Raw genomic sequence first — 22,983 nt, 5'->3', positions numbered from 1 at the left:
AGCGCAGGGACCAGAGGATGCCGGTCTTTGCTTCTGGATTCCTAAATGGAGAGGGAACAAGTAGCTGCCAGCCAGTTATCCTATGGTCTCAGAAGATTTAGCCCAAACATTAATACAATATAAACAGAATTTGAAGTGTGAACATGCGAAGAGCTTGGCCCGTGAAAGGGCTTGCTTTCTGCACCTCAAGAATGAGATGCCATTGATTCCAGAGGGCAGCATTTTGCTAACTGTTGTGGGGCTTGCAGGAGGCTGAGACTGGGAAGGGGTGATGCAGTTTTGGGGTACAGAAATGGCTACCACTTACTCCCACGTGGGAAGGGGGATTTTAGCCTTCTCCCAGAAGAAAGTTTAGTGGAAATCAATACATACTTCTTGAGCTGGTACATTTCTTAGATCTTAAGATTGTAGTATCAGTTAATTGATTGCAGCTTGACTTTGGGGTGGGTGAAATGCAGTGGAATGATATTCCTGTTCAGTTTATGGAACTTGCTGGGTGGTCCAGGGAAAAATCCTAGAATAAATGTATACAGACGAATGGGGAATGACAAAATCGCTTCTGAGAGGCACTTTAGAAGGCTGAATAATACCGCTTTGCGGAGAAGGGGGTTGAAGAAAGCTCAAGAGGAAAGAAAAAGCTGAGAGAGTAGATGCAACTTGGCATAATGTCTAAATAAATTAGTGGAAGATTGCTAATTATGAACTTCAATAACAATTTGTGTTTAGGTGCCTTTACAGCCTGAAATAAAGGACTTGCAAAGTCAAAAAATTTGAAAGATAATGTGTTTCCTTGGGGGGGGGTGGGGGGGCGAAACCCCTAGTTGTCTCTAAACTGTAACATAGGCTATAAGAGCCGGTTGTTTGATTGCAGCTATTTGTGGTTGTTATCACATAATCCCCATGATGTCAGTGGAAGTATTTCTAAATTAATGGTTTGTAAAAAAAAGCAGTCCAAAGAACTGTCGTGACAGGATTTGGGAGAAGATGATGGGATGAGGAGATTGCTGCAGTCGGAGAGAAACCTCCATTGTAATTCAAGCAGAGGATGGAGAAAGGGTAGCATGTGGCAAGTGTAATGTACATGCAGTATGAGCAATTTACTCCAGCACAGAAAGAGCTGCAGGATTATTCAGTTCCAGGTATTGGATCACAGGTTGTGCAGCATCTAGTGGATTGGTGCCAAGTCTTTGTAAACAATGTCAAAAGGATTTCCTCTCCACCTATTCCAGTCATAGCACATTTCGGTTAAATGTATTTTTAAGTTAACATTCTCTCAGCTATCGGTTAACTGATTGCAGCTGGATTTAGATGTCATGGTACCTTTGCTCAGATTTATGTGAACATTTTTCTAAAACCTGTCAGCACCACTTTAGGGCCATTGTGATTAGTACAGATGCTGCATTTGTTCAGATTTATCTAATTTAATTTTGGAATGCGGGGGCTCACGCATATTAACTATGGAAGAATCCCAAGAAATAGCTTGTGGGAAGCACTGATGGACTGAAAACTGTTCCACAAGAGCAAAGCTAATGACCACAGCAGAAACAGAAGGTGGTGAATAGATCAGCTCAGAATTCCTCTCTGGAATAATGAAAGGACCTGGATCACCCACATGTACTCCATACAGTGGTGCCCCATGAGGAAACTGTAAGAGTCTCTAACGGTTTTTAGAACTCTGGGAGCTGAAGGAAAGTCACCTCATCTAAGCCACAGTTCAATACCTTAAAACTGTGTTTTCATACTTTTTTTCTTAGCCACTTTTGGAAATTTTTTGTTAATGTTTTTATGGATGTCAAGAGTCTTCAGAAGTTTCGTTACTCTGTGTAAATTTCCTTCTATTCTTGATAAAAGAAATTTCATGAAATTTCATGAAGTGCTTAAATTTACTTAAAGGACTTAAACGAACAATGAAAGGGCTACTCAAATGTTGGTTTGGGAGAGTTTTGAAAATTATACACACATACATAAAGATTTTGAAACTAATTGTAAGAAACTTTACAATTGTATTTTTATTGTTGAATAAAAATGATACAAGGGAACTAAAAAGTTGATTAGGGAAAAATAGAAAGAACTAAATATTATAATTAAAGGAGAAGAGATCCATTAATACAGAATAGAGTAGTATTATTTGAATGTAGAATAATTCAAGGCCTTTAAGAAAAAAGCACTAATTATTTTTAAGATAGTTTGCTATTATAAAAATGGATTTTTAAAAAAGGAATAGATTTTACTGGATGAAATAGAAAAGGGCTCATCTGAATGTGTATGTGAAAATGGATTTTAAAATATCAAGCTTCAAGAGTGATATGCAAAATGCTTTTACACTGAATTTACAAATGAAACCAGCTGATGTCTTAATAACTTAAAGAGGATATACAAATAATAAACCAGAAGAGTGACTTGGATAGCTTTATTGTCTTGGATATACAAAAGAGATGTGCCAAAAGTAAAAGTAAATGATAAGAGCTCAATTTGTGGGACATTATATGAAGGGATTAAAACTCAGGATTTTTAAAAGTGAACAAAAGGAATACAAAATAGGTTTATTTGATCAAATTTAGACTTGTATTTGTATTCATTAGATCAAAATCACAAAGTTTTAAGGATTTGTTTATAGATAAGAGATAAGATATGGAAAGAATAATTTTTGTTGTATTGTTAAAGAAAATGTTATGCTACTGTGTTAAAAATAAAGGAATACAAATTTGATTTATTTGATTGGGGTTAAAATATATGTGTTACTTTTGGTATCTCTTAATGTACTTTTGCTGTGTAGGGCTGAATGATGGGACATCATAATTTATATATAAAGATGAGATATTTTGATGAAATGTCAGACAAGGTAATAAGTTACTGATAGTATATTTATCTTGATAGTCATTTTTATATATCTTTTCCTTTTTCTATGCCTCTTCTTCTTTCTTTTCACTTTATATATTTTTCTTAGTATTTTTCTTTTTTATCTTTGTATCTTTAAACCTTAAAAAGATATCAAAAAGAGAGATTATTCCAAGAAACCTTTTCTTCATTGGCAAGAGGAAGATGATTTTGACAATATTAAGTATATAATTATAATTTGTGGAATAAACTGATACTACTAAGTGTATGATAGAAGGGGTGAACTCTGTGTCTGCATTTCATTCTTGGTTTCACAGCACAGAAAATGAGGAGCAATTATAAGAAGGTGAGACATATCGGCTGCTGTTAGCATTCAGCAGACCTTATCTGAACAGGAACGTTAAAAGCAGGGTCAAGGCTTATTGGTATTTGGATGGGAGACTTCAAAGGAATAATGGAACATTAATCTGCAAAATCTAAAGGAAAAAAGCCTTGAAAAAAGCAGTGACTAACCACTTCTATATGGTAGCCAACAAAACTAACTGCATATATGATCATGAAGTCAACAGGAGTTCGGTGCAATTTTACTTTAATATAAAGCAGCATGTCTCAACCTCTGTAACTTTTAAGATTTTGAAAGCCACACAAAATGACAAAGGTGCAAGGATCCTGCTATAAAGTCTACTGTGGATAGCTGCTAGTAGTTATTGGCAATGTTTAATTAGTAAACCACAACATCTGTTGTGGATCTTTTGAGACATAATTACAGGTCAAGCTAATATGATGCCTTCTGCTGTTTGAAAAACTACTTTGATAATAGGATTGTTTCTTCTAAAGCAGGAGAAAGAATAAGCTATGCAGGTAGATATCAATCATGATATATGATATTAATTTTTCTGAACTATGGTTGCAACTGTATCTTAGGTTTACTCAAAAATCATTTCCTAAATGTGTTTAATCATACATCTAAGTTTTAAATCATCAACTGCAAACAGTATAGGACATCATAACTTGAAAGAGATAATAGAAATGATGCCATGAGAATCTTAAGTTTATTTATACTTGCAGCAGCCTGTAATGTAGGTTTGCCTGATGAACTTCGTTATTAAATCTAGAAATTAGGAGTCATAAGCTACAGAAAATGCTGCAATGAGCAAACTATATATTATATACATGTATAATTCTTGAACATGGTAAACTAGGATAAACTTTGGATCTTGGGTCTTAAATTTTCACATGTACACTGGAAATTTTAAGATTTGTAGTTCCTATACAACTAGAAAGCATCATATTAAAATGTTTAATGATAATCATTAAATGTTGCATATACTTTCTTTGGGTTGATTGGAAAAATGTCAAGATAATTCTCCTGCACATAGGGTACAATGCTCCCACAAAATGCAGCTGCAGTGCAGTCTTTGAAATGCCACTCCCAGGTTGAAATATTTATTTCATTTTGCTCCCAAGCAGTATAAAACCTTTATTTCTGCCATACATAAGCTGGAGCTTTTTCTGCATAGATGCAGAGGTGTGTATTTATGATGATTTCTCCATGGAACTTACTCCCACGGTTACTTGAAGAGAAAACTTCCAAGCTAGTCATGCAGTAGAAAAGCTTTTCCACTAAATACAACTAATGATCTACTTATCTATGTACACAGCCAGTGATTCATAAGTATCTGAACTGTAATGCTGGGAATATGAAAGGTCTTTAACCTTTTCTTTGGATCTGGCACTCAGAAATCTGGCAAGCAGCAAAGCAATTTATTATCATTTATGCTGAATATTTGAGCTGATAAGAAAAAAGGTTGTTTACATGTATAGATCATTTTGCAAAGTATTAAGAGTCTGCCAGTTAGGATTAGAATTAGGATTCAGAGCAATTAAAATATTGAATAATTTGTGCTCTGTCTTTAGGCCAGAATATACCATGGTTGATGCATTTACAAATTGCAGGAAGGATAAAATCAGATCTCAAGAATGAAAAAGGGATATTAAAAAAATGCAGCACATGAAATGCTCCTCTAAATCTAAATATTAAAATGTTAGCAATCATTAATTAACACTGTACAAATAGCATTGTATTGAAAAAATAAAATGGATTATGTAGTTTTACAATATAATAAAATATTACAATAAAATATTGAGCATAATTCTTTCATAAGTCCTTTCTTGGCAAGTCTGCTGGAGGGCATGCATTATGTAGCTCTTCAGCATATGAAATCAGAAAAGGTTATCCTTGACTCTTCAATCTGCAAAAGGAATATTTTAGGATATTTTTTTATTTATTTATACACATTGATTATATTTGGATATTTCACTAAGCCTTAATATGATTTATTTTATTTAGTAGCTTTTATTTTATTTTGATTGTATTTATTTTCTCCTGTTGGTTTCTTATGATTTATCAGTTGTAATTTATGATTAATGATTGTAACTATGATTATGATCTATGACCTATTGCTGTTTATATGTGCAATATGAGCAGGGGTGGGATTTAGATTTTTTAACAACTGGGTCTGTGGGTGTGGCTTAGTTGGTGGGCGTGGCTTGGTGGCCATGTTATTGGTTGGGCATGGTGATTCAATATCACTCACACCGAGGCACGCATCTCTTCGCCTGGCCTCTCATGACTGTGGGGATGCTGCAACAGTCGTAAGTGTGAAAAATGGTCATAAGTCACTTTTTTCAGTGCCATTGTAACTTTGAATGGTCACTCCACACAAGCAAAGTACCAGCAAAGGAAGGGAAGAAAACCTCCAGAGAAGTTCCTGAAACAGGAAGTCTAGTCCTGCCAAGAATGTAATAAGGGTTAACGGAGATGCAGTTTCTGTAAGCAACACCAGAATGTTTCCTTCCTGCCTTCCTTACAGGATTAGAACAGTAATTTCTTTTAACAACCAGTTCTCCGAACTGCTTAGAATGTTAACAACCGGTTCTAGCGAATAGGTGCGAACTGGTAGAATCCCACCCCTGAGTATGAGCTTATGCACTGGTGACAAATTCCTTGTGTGTCCAATCACACTTGGTCAATAAAGAATTCCATTCTGTTCTGTTTTGGTTCCTGTTTCTGTTCCTATTCTTGATGTTTTTAATCCCACCTGGTTTCAGCAACCAGTTACTTTTTTCTTAAACGTTTAGTCCTTTGGACTTTTCAATATTTTATTTAATGACTCTTATGAAGAGGCAGAGGGATTATCTATCAGATTTGTATCTGATGCAAAATTGGGTGGGATACCTAAGGCTCAAGAAGAGAGACAGTAAGTTCAAAATTCTTTTGACAGATTAGAGAAGTAGATGAAATAACAGAATGAAATTGACATTTTTCAGACCCATTGAAACAGGTGCAAAGGATAGTGGATCAAGGGCCTGGCTGATAAGCTTTGGGAAGAGAGACTAAGGGAACTAGGTATGTTTAGCTTTTAAGAAATGGTGACTAAGAAAAGAACAATAGCACTTTATATCTACCTGAAAAGGTGTCATTCAGAATAAAGTCAAAGATCTGTTCTTTATTGGCCAGAGTGGAGAAATAGAATAACAGTGTTTTTACAGGAAAACAGGATCCAGTTAAATATTATGAGAAGCTTCCAACAGGTAGAACAATTGCTCACTGGAACCTTAGATTATGATTATATTATATGTATATGCCTTCACTGAATGTTTTAAGCAAAGGCTGAACAATCACCTGTTGATAGTGTGCATTCATGTGAATTCCTTTAAAATATGAATTTAGCTGTTGTTGATATGAAAAACATGGCCTATGACTTAAAAAATGTGCATGAACTTAGACAATTGGTTCATTTAACAAATCACAGATAACCAAACAACTGGCTTTTTTTTAATAAGAAAAGAGTATTTATACTATATATTTGTTTGACAACAATATATATTACATATGATTTGGATGAATAAATAATTCTGGTGAGTATTTCCATGTTACACTCACAAAATCATTCTTTTCCTTTACATAATGCTTTAAATACGGACATCATATTATTAGTGCAAGATTACAAATCACTTTGTACAAATCAAATCAGAATCAGTTATATTATTAAATATTTTTGCTGGTACTTATGTGTATGCCCCATAGATGTTGTATCGAATGTAAACCATAGTAATCAGTCTGTCTTCTACAAATAAAGGTAAAAGAAATATGAGTAGAATCATTTAAAGATTTAACAATTACATAAATTATTTTTTCTATTTTTTTTGTTAACATCTATTTTAATGAAAAATTAATTTCCTGGATTATTCTTAATATATCTAAAAGACAGTGTTTGTATAACTGGATAAGAGAGGCAAGGCTCATTCATGCATCAATTTCCATTAAGTAACTTCAGTTTTCCATTATCCAGTTATTAAAATAATTTTAATTTGGTGGATTGTACCATCAGCAACCTGTATTTTAAGAAGAAAATGTTTCATAAGCTAAAAATAAATTGTTAAAAGAATTACAGGGTTATTTGTTGTGACATGAGTCTTTCATTCATTAATCTTTATAGACCTTAAGGCAGCATTCTGTTATTTGCCCCAGTCACAAATGAAAATGCTCTGTTGACCTGGATTGTGCAAAGCCTTAAGAGAGGGATCAGAAGCAGCTTCCAAAGCAGTCACCCAAGATTCAGTTATGCTGGCCATTCAGGGATACTCCATAAGTATGCTGGCCTATTCAGCATTTATGTCAAAAGCTTTGCATGGTGCAACTTACATGGTTTGGCTGTTTAGTTGCAAAATAAAACACTGTTGCAAAGGTATTGTTATGTTTGAGAATCAGCAAGATTATTAAGTATTATTCTAGCAAATATTTATAGTTATTTGTACACAAAAGACATCTACAATATTTCAAATGTACATAAAAAGCCCCATATACAATATGAAAGATTGATACCAACAACAATGGGCATGATTTAAGATAACTTCAAAAAGGTTGGTTGCAAAATCCATTCCTTTTCCCATTCTTATGCTAGGACTAATGCTGATTTATTGTTCTGCTAGTAATAATACTATTATCAGATTTGCTGCTTAACTTGTAACTTGAACTTGATTTTAACTGCATAACTGAACATATTTATTTGTTCTGAAGTTTCACAGTATAAATTAAGCAGCTCCTCCTTTACATGTGTTGCCCATATTAATTTTTGCATAAATTGACACGTTTGCTGCTGAGGCGGTAATACTGTTATTTCTATCTGTGTTGTGACTGCTGTTGGAATTCTGGTCAGTATAATATGATGCCAGTATGTGATTAATGTAGAGCTCAAAAAGGTGCAAAAAATGGAAGCCACTCATTATAGGAAGAAGCATGTTTTCTAAAGACAGAGACGCTCCGAAAAGATCAGAGGTGGCTTTCTAGTAATGTAGATTTTCCCCTTTTTCTTGTGATGGAAGGTGTTGCCCAGAAGATGAAATGGGAGCATTTTAAAGGAGTCAAATATCCCCGTTCCTACCTTTATTTTAAGTTTTTTAAGCTGAATATTATTTTATTTTGAGTATACTTCCAATTTACATAGAATGCTATTGGTGTGCTTTGGTCTTATGTTTGTAACATTCCATATGCATATCAAACTTTCATCAAAGCAACTTGAACTGGAACCAATTAATCTAGAAACCAAGTCTTTCAAAGTTTTGATTAACCCTCCCACTTGTGACTGTATGACTGTAACTTTGTTGCTTGCATCCTTATGATTTTATATTGACTGTTTCCTAGTATGATTTGATTGCTTATTGTAGCCTATGACTATTATTAAGTGTTGTACCTTACGATCCTTGACTCTTGATTAATGTATCTTTTCTTTTATGTTCACAGAGAGCATTTGCACCAAGACAAATTCCTTGTGTGTCCAATCACACTTGGCTAATAAAGAATTCTATTCTCTTTTATTCTAATATTTGTTAAAATGAAGATGCAGAATTCCAGTGAACTTTCTACTTATTTCAATGAGAAACTTATTATGGGCAAATTAAGGCAGATAGATTCTGGTTCATTTTTTTTTCCACTTGTTTTGGGTATTAGGGGGGGAAAGCTTGTCTTTTCCGTGAAAGAAGGAAAGGCTGCACCTGTCAATTGCTTTGGTAATGGCTATTAGGCTTGTTATCAGTGTGAGAATCAGCTTCCACAATATGCAACATTTTGTGGTTTTTACTATTGCTATTGCAGCATTATAGCCATATGATTAAGGTACTGTTCAATATGGTTGACTATATACCTGTATATAGGGCATATATTTAATTTTTCCTTTCTGCCTGGAAAATATTTTGAAATTCATCATATAATTTATAGATCTTTATGAGCAAAATATACTCATAAAAAATTATTTTACAAATCAAAAAGCTTTACTTGTGTTCTAGTATCATTGCAAATGTATTCCAAATTTAGTGTTCAAATTTGGTCTTTTTAAATTTCTGATCCACCTACCCACTAATCAGGGAAGCCTTTTATGAGAACATGGTACAAAACCATACTCAATTAATTCCAGTAGTATGCACATTAGCCAATGTGAAAATGGAAAAAGCAATTCAGTTCATTTCATATTAACACTTTTAAATCATAAATCATCTTATTATTTGTATTCTTTAAGAAGAATGCTTGGATATATTTTGCCACAAAAGATAAGAGCTTGGATTCTGATTTTTTTTTATTATACTTGTTAAAAAATACAAATTTTTAGTGCTGTGATTCCATTGCTGATAGTTTGAAACTGTTGATAAAATGACAGCTATGTATAGTATTCCTTCAGCTTTTCAGTGTTTTCATCTATGTAGATAAACTTTCAGATCTCTGCAGCGCCAGGCAATAATAGTGCAAAACATTTTACTTCCTAGAATAAAGATCCAAATATGATTTTAAAATGCAGCTGTTATTTGTGACAATAGAAATACAGATGGTTAGATATGTTTTGTTACAATCAGTTTAGCTTAAGTGCTTGCTGCTATTCATTGCAAGTATAAAATGCTTATTGTACTTATCATAAAGGTAATGGAAATATGTCACTCTACAGTCTAGCTGAACTTAAAGCTGTGACTTGTAGCTATGCTCTTGTTGATCACTTTTAGCAATGGAAATGGCAAACATGGGGAGTGGTTTGTTCCAGTTAGTTCCAGTTGGGACCAAATAATTAAAATCATTTACCATTATACTAGGACACAAGTGTAAATTAAGTACCCCGTGCTCACTCGATTGCAGAATTTGTCAACTTAACAACTTTAAGATATGGAGATTCCAGCTCCCAGAATTTTCCAACCAGAATCTTAAACAGAATGACAAAATGAAAGAGTTGGAAGGAACCTTGGAGGTCAACCTCTTGCTATACCATTTCAGACAAATGGTTTTCTAATCTCTTCTTAAAAACCTTCAGTGTTGGGATACCCACAACTTCTGGAGGCATGTCGTTCCACTGATTAATTGTTGTAACTGTCAGAAAATTCTCCTTAGTTTTAGGTTGATTGTCTCCTTGATTAGTTTCTATCCATTGCTTCAGAGTCTTTGGAGAATGGGTTGCCCCCCCTTCCTTCTTTGTGACAACCCCTTAGATCAGAGATCTTCAAACTTGGCAATTGTAAGACTTGTGGACTTCAACTCCCAGAATTCTGAGGAATTCTGGCAGTTGAAGTCCGCAAGTCTTAAAGTTGCCAAGTTTGGGGACCCCTGCCTTAGATATTGGAACACTGCCATCATGTAACTCCTAGTTCTTCTTTTCATTAAATTAGACATATCCAATTCTTCTAACCATTCTTTGTATGTTTTAGCCTCCAGTCCCTTAAACATCTTTGTTGTTCTTCTCTGCATTCTTTCTAGAGTCTCTACAAATTTTTTAATATCATGGTGAGCCAAAACTGGATGCAATATTCCAGACATGATCTTCAAGATGCTGAAGCTGGTAAATACTGCCGTAGTGTAAAAAATATATGTATTTGACCCTGGCAGAGTATTTTGGAGAAATTATAGCTTTAGGGACCAAAGCTATCAGCCAAATTAGTTAGAACATCATGCTAAGTCAGTAGCACAGAAGGGGGGAGAAGATTGGCAATTCATCCTAGAAGCCAAAAGCAGCAGGAAGACCTTGAGGCAGAAGTCTAAAATCTGTTTCCAGTTGAGAATGATTAACTGAGGTGAAATTCTGAGAGATTTTGATGAGGGAAGAGCTATTGAAATCTAATTAAGAGGCCTCTACAGTTTAGAATTCTATCCATTATCTCTAAGAATTTTAGAAGCTATATTCTGATTCCAGTTGGAAAGAACACTTCATTTCCTTATATAAATAGTTTGCTTTTAAACATCTTTCAAGCAGTGGTGGGATTCAATTTTTACTACTGTTTCTGTGCACTTGGCAGGGGAAGGATACTGTAAGATCTCCAGTCAGGTGGTATTTGCTGGTTCTCCGAACTGCTCAAAATTTCCGCCACCAGTTCTCCAGAACTGGTCAGTACCTGCTGAATACCACCTCTGCTTTCAAGCCTTTTTTCCCCTGGTGTCTCCATCATATAATATACATCCATATATAATTATATATACAATAAACTATGTCAAAATAGCAACCTCTATGATACTGTAGTATCTTTCATTCACTTGCAATGGAAGTAGTTCACAATGGCATATATTGCTAAGTTATGTTATGTGTGGTTTTGAAATTGCCCCAATTTTGTTCACAATCAATATGTAGTACAGAGCAATGATAAAAGTACAAAAGAACATTCCACAGTGTTCACAGTATTGTATTTCTGTAACAATATGCTTTACAGGTAAATAGTATCATCTAAAAAGCAATTAGATGAGTTTTTTGATGCTGCAGAAATCACTACTCGAGTAATTATTAATTATGCAATGGTTCATTTTAGTAAACTGTACTACCACATGGAGAAAATGGATCAACAATAAACTCTTTTAGATATTGATATATACATTTTGGACCAAAAAGTGGCTACAAATTCTATGTGAAGTCCATAAATTCACCTGCACTGCTGAAGGGAGATTTGTGCGAAGTGCCGTGAATCTTGTGTAAACATAGCGTCTTTATGTGGTTCATTAAAGCAGGCTGACTATCTCTGCTGATTTAGAAGTTACATTAACTTTATGAGTGAATCAGAAATGGAAGCTTGAAAAAGTCAGGTGTTCTGAATAGCAGAGAGATACTATCACTGCATGAGAACTGTAGCACTTCCCTTAAAGCGTGTGCACAGCCCTAGTAGCTACTACATTTAGCACAAAGCTACTTCCAAAATCAAATGCAAGCCATCCAAAACCAAATCCAAGGAATTACCAAAATGCACACATAGATTTATTACAATCAATAGAATTGTAAGTTAAATTATGTCAAAAGACAGTTACAGAGCAAAGCAGGTAAAATATATAAAATTAATCAAGAAATAAAAGTAAAAATGGAGGACTGGTTCCCAAGTGAGACCCTAAGAAAGGCTGATTTCTAATAATGAAATAAGTTGGAGGAAACTATGTTGTTTTGTGCAGTTACTTTAACATAAGCAAAGTTGTTACCACAAGAAGAATATCAGTACTATGGAGCACTGCTGGTAAAATTTACAACTGCAACAATGTAGACCAGGTTCTTCAAACTTGACAGCTTTAAGACTTGTGGACTTCAACTTCCAGAATTCCTTCTCAAGTCATGTTAGCTCAGATTTTCTGGGAGTTAAAGTCCACAAATCTTAAACTTGCCAAATTTGAAGATCTTTGCTGTAGACCTTTTAGGGGAGAAATGCACCTGACCCAAGCATTTCACACATGGAATGAATCAGGAACATTCTTCAGTTAATGCAACATAAGATATTATTATTTTACAATTTTGGTGATTCTTTGTCCTGTAAATGCTTGCTATTATTTGAAATGTCAGCATCAGAGCCAGACATTTTATTCATTTAGCTGGCTCCAGCCTGGTGTTGGATTTTAGAAAATGTTTTCAAGGGGAAAAAAGGCTTTCAAAACTGATAATAATCAATAGGGCAACATTCTTCACTTCCAACTTTATATTACTTAGAAGCTGCTTGACAGTTGGAGAACTTCTGCACATCAGCTTAACATTTTTCAGAGATTGCATCACTGACATCTGTGATTTAGTAAAATGAATGTGTTCAGAGTTTTTAACCAGCTGTATATGTTACTTCTTTCTCACTTGCTTTTGTCCCACATATATGACTAATCAGGAGGTGTTCCTGCCAAGATGAATGTCTAGCTCAAGGGAATAGTAATTTTTGTGCCACACTTTAAAACATAGCATTGCAGAGATGGATAGAATAAATACAGATGATTCAGAGAAGTGATGATTTATTCTGATAGTAGTAATGCTATGCTTTGCAATCAGAAAAATGAAAAAAGGCTAATTGCATGAAAACACAAATGTCTCCTCTTCTGCTATTGAGTTATTGTTTTCTTTTAACTAATTTAGAATAGCAGAATAGTCTTGGAGGTCTTCCAGTCCAACTCCTTGCTCAGACAGAAAATCCTATACCATTTTAGACAAATGGTTGTCCAATCTCTTCTTAAAAACTTCCAGTGTTGAAGCACCATAACTTCTGGAGGCAAGTTGTTGATTCTTAACACTGTCACAAAACCAATTATAGGTTATAGATTTTATTTATTGCATGATATCTGTAATCCATTGTTTCTCAACCTTGACCACTTTAAAATCTGTAGACCTCTCCCAGAATTATCCAGTCAGCATGGATCTCAAGGTTTCACTCATTTTAAAGTCGTCAAGATTTGTTGACTAAGGCTATGCAGATTCAACTATTTTATAAACACATGGCAGCAAACTAGGATGCGTTTTTGGGAAAAAAATGGTTACAGTATTGTTCAAAGTGATGTAAGGAAGTTTTATAGCAGAGGAGAGTGATATTTTAGTGATCATAGGCCCAGTTTTGACATTTGAGGAGAAGTGTGGGCAACAGTAGATGGACATAGGACACAAAATAAGTAGATTCAAAGCACTTAAGTAGCCAGAACTCTACTCTATATGATGATAGATTTGGATTTATCTACATAGCCTCAATGAGCCATGGCATTTGGCCAAGTTCAGTTGGACTCAGAAATTAAGCAAACTCATGCCTCATCAATTCTTGACAAGATATTTTTGGAAATACCAAGGTTATAACCTAGACCAGTAAACTGAAAAAAAAATATTTTAGGAGAAGGCAGCAACAAACCTTTGTAATGCCATTCTCCTCTCCCCAAAAAACATGAAGATATTTTATCTAGAATCAAAAACTTCATAAATGAATATTTTATTTTGTACATGTAAATTAATATTGATGTTTTTTTAACTTGTTAGCAATATACTGTAATGGTGACATTAAATAGTGTAATAAAAATCAAATGAAGAAACAAAGTTGGGAATAAAGTTCTTTTTTCATTATGCTATCTCAAAGAAATTGCCTATGAGCAAAGCCTGCTGCAATATACATTTCCAGTAATTGCTAATTTTCTATTGTTTTATGTTAATTGGGTCTGAAAAATGTATGATAAATGGAACAGCAATATCATCAGTACTATCACTTGTGATCACAAGTTAGGTTATCTATTAAATCCAAATCTATACTGATAGGAAATTTTCTATCTTGCAATATTTATTAATTTGCTTGAAGAGTTATTCTTTGTCTTTCCCCCTACCCCGCCAAAGTTCTAGTGCAGAATATTCAGAGCTTTATCTTCTATTGTTTGTAAAAGATTGGTAGAGCAGAAGAAAATTAAAAAGCATAAAAACCACCTGCTGGAGTCCTTATCTATTATACTCACTGTCTCTGCTTGAATTGATTGATGTGAAGGATGTAGAGACTGGAACTGGACAATTGGCTACTGGCTCCCAACCCCAATCAACCCACCGTGGACTTCCTTTCCCTGCCACTCTTCCCACATTGCCTCGCTGCAGGCAATTCGCTGTGGGACAAATTGACCTGACCAGTTTGCCGCAAGAGACAATTAGCCGTGCATCCCAGTGGCCAATTCTACTTCTATTTCACTTTGGATGCAGTATGCAGAGAGGGTGCTGGATGGGGCAGGCAGCTTTTTCAAAACAGGAACAAAAGGAATGTGGATAAGAATTCTTAATACTACATCAACTACTTTTCCCACTTAAAATCTTCTCTCCCACTTTCCTTAGCAAATAGAATAATGGGAGGGATGGTGGGTGGGAGGGAGGGAGATAGGACTGAAATAGATTTTGGATTAGAATTCCTGTAAAAGAGAAATAATGCATAAGTAACCCTTTAAAACATAATTTTGAAAGAAAAAAAAATAGTTTATAGCATGAATATCTTTCCTTTCTGCCTTTCCTCTGTTCCAGTTTCAAGCTTTCGGTAAATGACTTGCATTGAATTTTATTTAATCTCTAAAGGTAGATTTGAACCAGAGGTCCCCAGAACTAGCTGAACATCTTAACCACTATGGCTCCAAAAAAAAAAAAAAAAAAAAAGACTCATCATTGCTTCAGTAGCCACATGGCCCAATTTAAATTATTTACAATGATGTTCACTTAATGTAGCTTTGGCCGCTTTCTGCAGCCCTTCCTTTTATTGTTTGCCATTACTGCTTTTCTGTGTTAGATCATCTAGACACCATCTCTGGACTGATGATGAAACTGAATGCAAATATAATACTGTTATTTTCTTCCATTATGAAAGTATGTAATTATGTTAATTTTGTTCAACGTATTCTTTGAAATAGTGTAAAACTATTATGGTAACTGTATTATGTCTCCAAAAAAAGTATTGTGTCTCCAGTGTTTTCACATTGTATAAAGATGGAGGGAAATCTAAACATTTATTATTTACGTGTTCAAGCTTTATTTAAGCAACATTAGACAGAAAGTTTTTTTGTAATTCCAAAAGGAGTTCTACATTCTATATGATCTGTTTTTCACCAGAAAAAAAAAAAAAACATGGGCAGAATAATGACATGTCTTTGCAAGTAAGAAGATTAGAGTAATTATAGTTCACAGTCTTCTTGGAGTGATGGGTGACATTGCTGAAATAGTAGACTTCTGCATAGTCTGTTAACTTGCACACTTTTTTGTTTATTATATACTTATAACCAATTATTTTGCTTTCAAAATAAGCAGAAGAATAATGAGTGGACTACATATTTAATGAAGATTGTTAATAGAATATGAAGATAACATTAAGGAAAAAAGTGAAGATGACTGTCAAAGTGTGTATAAATAATTCAAAACTACAGATAAATGTAGTTTGTAGTTCCGCTTTTGGTACTTTCTCTGTCTTATTAGATAAAATTTGTTCCAGATCTGTTATTCCTTCATTAACATCATTTTAGACTTAGTCTATCCATAGAAGCAGACATTGTTACTGACAATTTTAGTATTATAGTTACTAATTTCTGACTCCATTCTTCAAATATTTCTGATGTTATAATATTCTGGGTAATTTTGTAAGTCCCATATTAACTGACATCAACAACTGGCTTGTATTATTATTTTTTTCTGCTGCCTGTCCAATCAGCAAGCCCCCCACCCCCAAGGCTGTGTGCTTTCTCCACTTCTCCTTATATACCAATGACTGCATCTCAAACGATCCATCTGTTAAATACTGAAGTTTGCTGATGACACAACAGTGATTGGTCTTATTTGAGACAATGACAAATCCGCATACAGACAGGAGGTTATACAACTTGCCTTGTGGTGTAACCGGAACAATCTGGAACTGAACACACTCAAAACTATATAAATGGTGATAGACTTTAGAAGAAATCCTTCCATACTACCACCTCTTACAATACTAGACAACACAGTATCAACAGTAGAGACCTTCAAATTTCTAGGTTCTACTATACCACATGACCTAAAATGGACACCTAACATCAAAAATGTCATCAAAAAAGCACAACAAAGAATATTCTTTCTGCGCCAATTCAGAAAGCTCAAACTGCCCAAAGAGCTGCTGATCCAGTTCCACAGAGGAATTATTGAGTCTATCATCTGCACTTCTATAACTGTCTGGTTTAGTTCTGCAACCCAACAGGACAGACACAGACTTCAGAGGATAAATCTGACTGCAGAAGAAACAATTATTATCAACCTGTCTTCAATCGAGGACCTGTATACTGCACAAGTCAAAAAGAGGGCTGTGAAAATATTTACAGACCCATCACATCCTGGACATAAACTGTTTCAACTCCTTCCCTCGAAATGACACTACAGAGCACTGCACACCAGAACAACTAGACATAAGAACAGTTTTTTCCTGAAAGCCATCACTCTGCTAAACAAATAATTCCCTCAGCAATGTTCAACTATTACAAAGTCTGCACTACTAATTTTCTCATCACTCCTTATCACCCATCCCCTCTCACTTGTGACTGTATGACTGTAACTTTGTCACTTGTATCCTTACAATTTTTATTGACTGTTTCCTAGTATGATTTGATTGCTTATTGTACCCTATGACTATCATTAAGTGTCATACCTTATGATTATTGACTCCTGATGAATGTATCTTTCTTTTATGTATACTGAGAGTATTTACATCAAGACAAATTCCTTGTGTGTCCAATCACACTTGGCCAATAAAATATTCTGTCTATCTGTCTAATCTGTCTGTCTGTCTATCTATCTATCTATCTATCTATCTATCTATCTATCTATCTATCTATCTATCTATCTATCTATCTATCTATCTGCTTAGAATAGTTAATCCCCTCTAATGTGCAATTTCTAAAATCATCACTTATCCTTGTCATATCCTATAATAATCAAGAGAGCCAAAATAAGCCTGTCTCTCTTGAGACGCTTTTTATTTTATATAGTTAATTCCAAAATCTTATAGCAAATCTCAATATTCCAAATTTAACTGGGTCCTTAATCCATTTATAACTTTTTAGATCAACTTTCTTAGATAGCTTCTTGCTGTTTATTTCAAATTCTGTAATTTCTTGAGCTTAGAATTTTTGTTTTGTTCAGAACTTTTGTTCAGAGCTGAACTTAAATTTACTCAACGAAGATTTTTCAAACTTGTCATTCCTATAATCTGTAATAGCTTTAAGATGATTAGTAGGCAATTTCTGAAAGGGATTAGAAAGTGATGTTTAAGGATTTAGCTTAGCATCCTTTAAAATGGTTGCAGCAAGATGGCTGATCCTGTCATCTTCCAACACTCAGACCTGTAGAAAATCATTACCTGCAGTCTCCTCACAAGCAGTAGCTGTCCAGAGCACATGTGGATGATCTCCTGTGCTCTTTTTATACAGAAAGTTTTCAAAGCACTGGTCTGTTCACTGGCTACTTGGCCTTTCTTGTACTTGTCAGTCCCAATTTCAGTATCTCCTGCAAATCCTTAACCTGAAAATGATGAACTCTCCCTTTCAAATTTAATACTTAAATATGCCCTAAATCTCATATACTGGTCTAACTTATAATGCTTTGACTCACACAAGATCTCATGAAACTGTGTTTTTAAAAATATACTTTATATTCATTTTTGGATGCTTGGACATTATGTGAATTACATAAAAATATTAAAAAAAACAATTGGGAAAAGTTTCTGATTCCTGCTCTTAACACCTGGTTCTTCAAAATAAATCTAATAAGGGAGATTTCTATAGCATGTTGGAGTTTCTTCATTTGAAAACAGCTGGTATTATAAAAATGGCTGTATTTTTAATATTTTATTATAGTTTTTTAACAAAAAGCCATGAAAGACCATTTGAATTTATAACCAAGCTCTGTTCAGTGGTATGTTTTTTTAACACCTCAAGATGAAAACTACAAATGTATGAATTGTGCTAATATAAATTATGAATCCCCCACTTTAAAATATGTCGGGGAATGTTTGAGCCCTTTCCAGCAGGAAATTTATCATAAATCTTTTCTAAGAAAATGAACAGAACTTAAGAAAATTTTGTTTTGGATGTAGCATATTATACTCTTTTCATTTTTGATTTAAAAGTGGTATAAGAATATTGCACTACTATTTCTTTTTCACTTCTCACCACCTCTATTACTCTCAATTCATATGCCAAAATTTGTGAGAGCTTTCTTGCCTCTGACCAGGAGAGAAGAGCTTTTAATATGATAGATCACATCAGAACAATTTATAGGGGCTGAGCCATCATTCGTTGTATAACTGCAGTTTGCTTTCTCTAGAGGTCAGTTTGAGTTTATTCCAGGCTTGTATGAAGACAGTTACGATTGATGGAGGCACCAGTTCTGAGCAATTAAACTCAGTAACAACATTACATTTAACTTTTAGTGGAACATTTTAACTTATGGCTTAATTTTCCTTTGTGTGCTATATTAACCTATCCTCCCTTCCCTTCACAGCTGGCTGCTGAAACCTAAAACTTATTACCAAGGATATTTATGATCTTCCAGAAAATGTGTGTTATTAGTTACATAACCTTTGCAAGTGACTGTTTGCACACAAATATCTACAAATAGTATAAATTAATTCAGAAATACTAACCAGTTTTAATCAAAAGCAGTGTTCAGTGTAGATATTTTCCTACTTGAAATGGAATAGTAATTTCCATTCCCTCCCCATCTCAAGTCATTTATGATTATAGCATTTGAAGAAAAAAATCCCACAAAATAATTCTTATTCCCTATTATTGGAATTACGATAATGACCAGTTCTCCTGATACTTCCTGATACTGCCAATCATCTGCACTTCCAGTTCCACTTCTCATCAGTCCTGCCCACTTCTCCAATCCCTGAAAGATTTACAGGGCAAAATGGGCATCTTGTCTCCTCAATGCCTACCTGGTGTGAAATGCTGCATACCTGAACCTGGATATGGTTTCCAAGGTACCCTCCATTGGTGTTTGAGAGCAATAAGGTTCTCATCAAACCTAAACTGTCTTTTTGATAATCAAAAGTAAACATTGAAAAAAACAAAATGTTCTATAATGCTACTCCCTGACTGTCTACAAGACATGTAACTAGAGGTTTCAGTTCATCTGTTGGTGGTGCTCTGGGCTCCTTGTTTTTGTTTTCTAGGCTTCCGAGTGGAATTCAAGTCCTGGTTTTAATCTGTGAAGTCCTATATTTGTGATGGTGAACCTATGACACATGTGCCACAAGGGGCATGCAGAGCCATATGTGCGGGCACGTGAACCCCAGCCAAACTTACCTGCACTGAGCATGCACATGCCTCCCAGCTGATTTTTGGCCCATTTGAGACCTTTTTTGGCCTCCCAGAGGCTTGAGAGAAGCCTTTGGAGGCCGAAAAACAGGCCTGTTTTGTCACTTCTGGTATTTGAGGCCGAAAAAGGCCTCAAACGGGCTGAAAATCAGCTGGGAGGCATACGCATGCACAGTGCAGGTAAGGGGGTGGTAGAGGGATCACACCCACATGCGCAGGAGATGGGGAGCCACACGCATTGCCTTCTGGGTGCTAGCATGCAATTTTCGGCACAGGAGCCCAAAAGGTTAGCCACCACTGTCCTATATGGTTTGTCACAGATCTATAGACCATCTACTCCGACTAGCTTTGTCTGTGCAGCTCATATGTTCCAGGAGGAACTATAAATGGCCCCAATTTTTCAAGTTGAGAAGTAAAGAAGTATACCAGTGTTTGGAATAGCCTTCTGTGTAAAATTGATTGGCCCTTGATTTGGTAGCCTTCCATGACTTGTTAAAAATTGAATTATTTCGGAAAGCATTTGGTGGTGGAGGTGATGCCATACTTTTTTTTTTTGCTCCATGTGTATCAGTTTATTTTCTTTTATATTTAACTATTGATTTAATTGTATCAAAATGCATATTGTTTCTTTCATGACTGTACTGAAAACCACTGAGAGTTTTAAAAATTGTGATGTGTCCAAATCAAATACATAAATAGATTCCTAATTTGTGTAGATGCATAAAGACAATGAAACAGTGAAGTTTGTATACTACATAGAGAAATAATAAATTAATACAGAGATTTGACCCCAGGGTTTTTTTTCCCTTTGAAAGGAAGAAAAGCCTTTTATACTCACCACAAGATAAAAGTCTGGAGGAATCTGCTATTGTTTATATGAGAGAGAACTGGTGTTCCTCTTGGATGTTTGATGTGGATGTCCAAACATTTGTCAATGTCTGAACCTGTCCAGTAGGAAGTATGTTCAAAATAGCACTGTGGCCTTTTGCAATTATCTTCAGCCCCTTGAAAACTGTGGAGAATTAGTGAATTAATAGAAATGTCAATTTGCTCAATATTCTATAGTTTGGGGTCCAGGGCAACATTTTGTTTAATTGTTCATTGGTGCTTAATGAATTTTTGCTCCCTAGCTGAACCCTGAATCCATTTGTGGTTTTTACTTTTAAAACTCAAACCACCACAGACATTTCTTAATCTTTAAGTAACCCGTAGTTCTGCATTTCTTTTTCAGTGCAACTGATTAATGAGTCCCAGGTGGCAACCCCTGATTCCTTCCGTTACAATATATCTTGGCTTGTTGTTTCTTAATAGTTCATTTGGAAATCAATGTGAATTGTCAGAATGGAGAAGTACCTATTTTCATTTATTATCAATATTAATAAGAAGGTTGTGCGTTTCCTCAAGCTCTAGTCTGTTTAGTAAGATGATCTTTAGAAGCCAAAATCTGAAATTTGCTTATAAGGACCTTATATATTTTTACTCCAGTCTGCTTCTGTCATTAAAGATATTTTCATCATTTAGTATAGCAATAAGGTGAGTAATAAATACATTCATTCTTTAAAACTGTGTATTTCTATTAATGAAAAAAATATTCTCAGCATAAAACTATAGAACCATAACTTGAAAGATAACATTTAGGCCCCTTGATCCAAACCTGTTTAGCTGTTTAATTTCTGTGAAAGTAATTTCTTCTACTGTTCAAGGGTTCTTTCTTTTAAGAATGGGAATGTGGGGTTTGTGGGTTCCTCCCCCCCAATCAACAGGAATCTGTCTGTCTGTAATTTTAATCCCCTTTTCAATGCCTGCACTCTGAAAGATAAAGAATAGGTCTTAGTATTCTGTAAGACATCCTTTTAAGTATATGAACAAGGGTTATCATATCTTGATCATTTTTCATTTCTCACAATTGAAAGAATTATCTTTTCATAGGATTTAATAGTCTACTGGAACATTAGAATGGATATGAACAACAGCTAGCAAGTGAAAACAGTGCTGTTTGTTACTATATAAATATAATACAAAATACATTTACCTTAGAGGACTTATTTATACATGTGTCTGTGTGCATAAGTGTACAAGCATATTCTAGTACTTAATACTTAGAACTTAAATGCCATAAATTTTACTACTATACTGGAATACACAGCTGCTTTATTGCTAGCTTCTTCCTTCTCTTCCCATGGTACTCTACCTACAGACTTAGGAATGCTAACAGCTTTTCTTCATAACACTGTTCTATCCAGTCGTTCAGGTAGAATTCACTTTGCAACAATCTAGAGTCCTAGCTTTTGCCTGGCTCTGTTCTATAGGTTCCTTGACTTTAACTGCTTGAGGATACTTCCTGGCTCTTTTCCAGGACTATGGATTGTCTAGCTTTGAGGCTTCATCCACCCTCTGATCTATCAAATTCTACCAAATTCTGTACCTGTGAACAGTGGTGTCCCCCAAGGCAGTGTTCTAGGACCAACTCTTTTCATATTCTACATAAATGACTTCTGTGATCATATCAAGAGCAACTGTGTTCTCTTCGCTGATGATGTAAAGCTATTCAACGCCACACACAATACTGCTACCCTTCAAAAAGACCTTGACTATGTATCAGAATGGTCAAGCAAATGGCAACTTTAAATCTCAACAAATAAATGCTCTGTCATATTGGAAAAAAAAAAATCAGAAAATAAAATACAAGCTGAATAGTCAAGACCTTGTTGATGATCCAAACTCTGTCAAGGATCTTGGAGTACTCATCTCAAATGACCTAAGTGCTAGAGCCCACCGTAACCACATAGACAAAAAGGCATTAAGAGTTGTTAACCTAATCTTACATAGCTTTTTCTCTGGTAATATTACACTAATAACTAGAGCATACAAAACATTTGCTAGACCAATACTCGAATACAGCTCATCAGTCTGGAACCCACATTACGTATCTGATATTAACACAGTTGAGAAAGTCCAGAAATATTTCACAAGAAGAGTTCTCCACTCCTCTACTCGTTGCAAAATACCTTATGCCACCAGATTCAAAATTCTAGACCTAGAAAATC

At 34.9% G+C, this 22,983-nt stretch overlaps 1 protein-coding gene across 1 annotated transcript in view; it reads left to right on the top strand.

Annotated features, from left to right (window-relative positions):
* The window catches only part of PAG1 (phosphoprotein membrane anchor with glycosphingolipid microdomains 1), an 84,304-nt gene that overhangs the window by 1,046 nt on the left and 60,275 nt on the right, over nucleotides 1-22,983 (top strand). The window lies entirely within an intron of this gene.

The sequence above is a fragment of the Pseudonaja textilis genome, chromosome 3 (assembly GCF_049901715.1).
Source record: "Pseudonaja textilis isolate UNSWEBS1 chromosome 3, rPseTex1.2, whole genome shotgun sequence".
NCBI lineage: Eukaryota > Metazoa > Chordata > Lepidosauria > Squamata > Elapidae > Pseudonaja > Pseudonaja textilis.
Note: the sequence above shows the minus strand (reverse complement) of the source record. Positions and strands in the feature narration are given on the sequence as shown.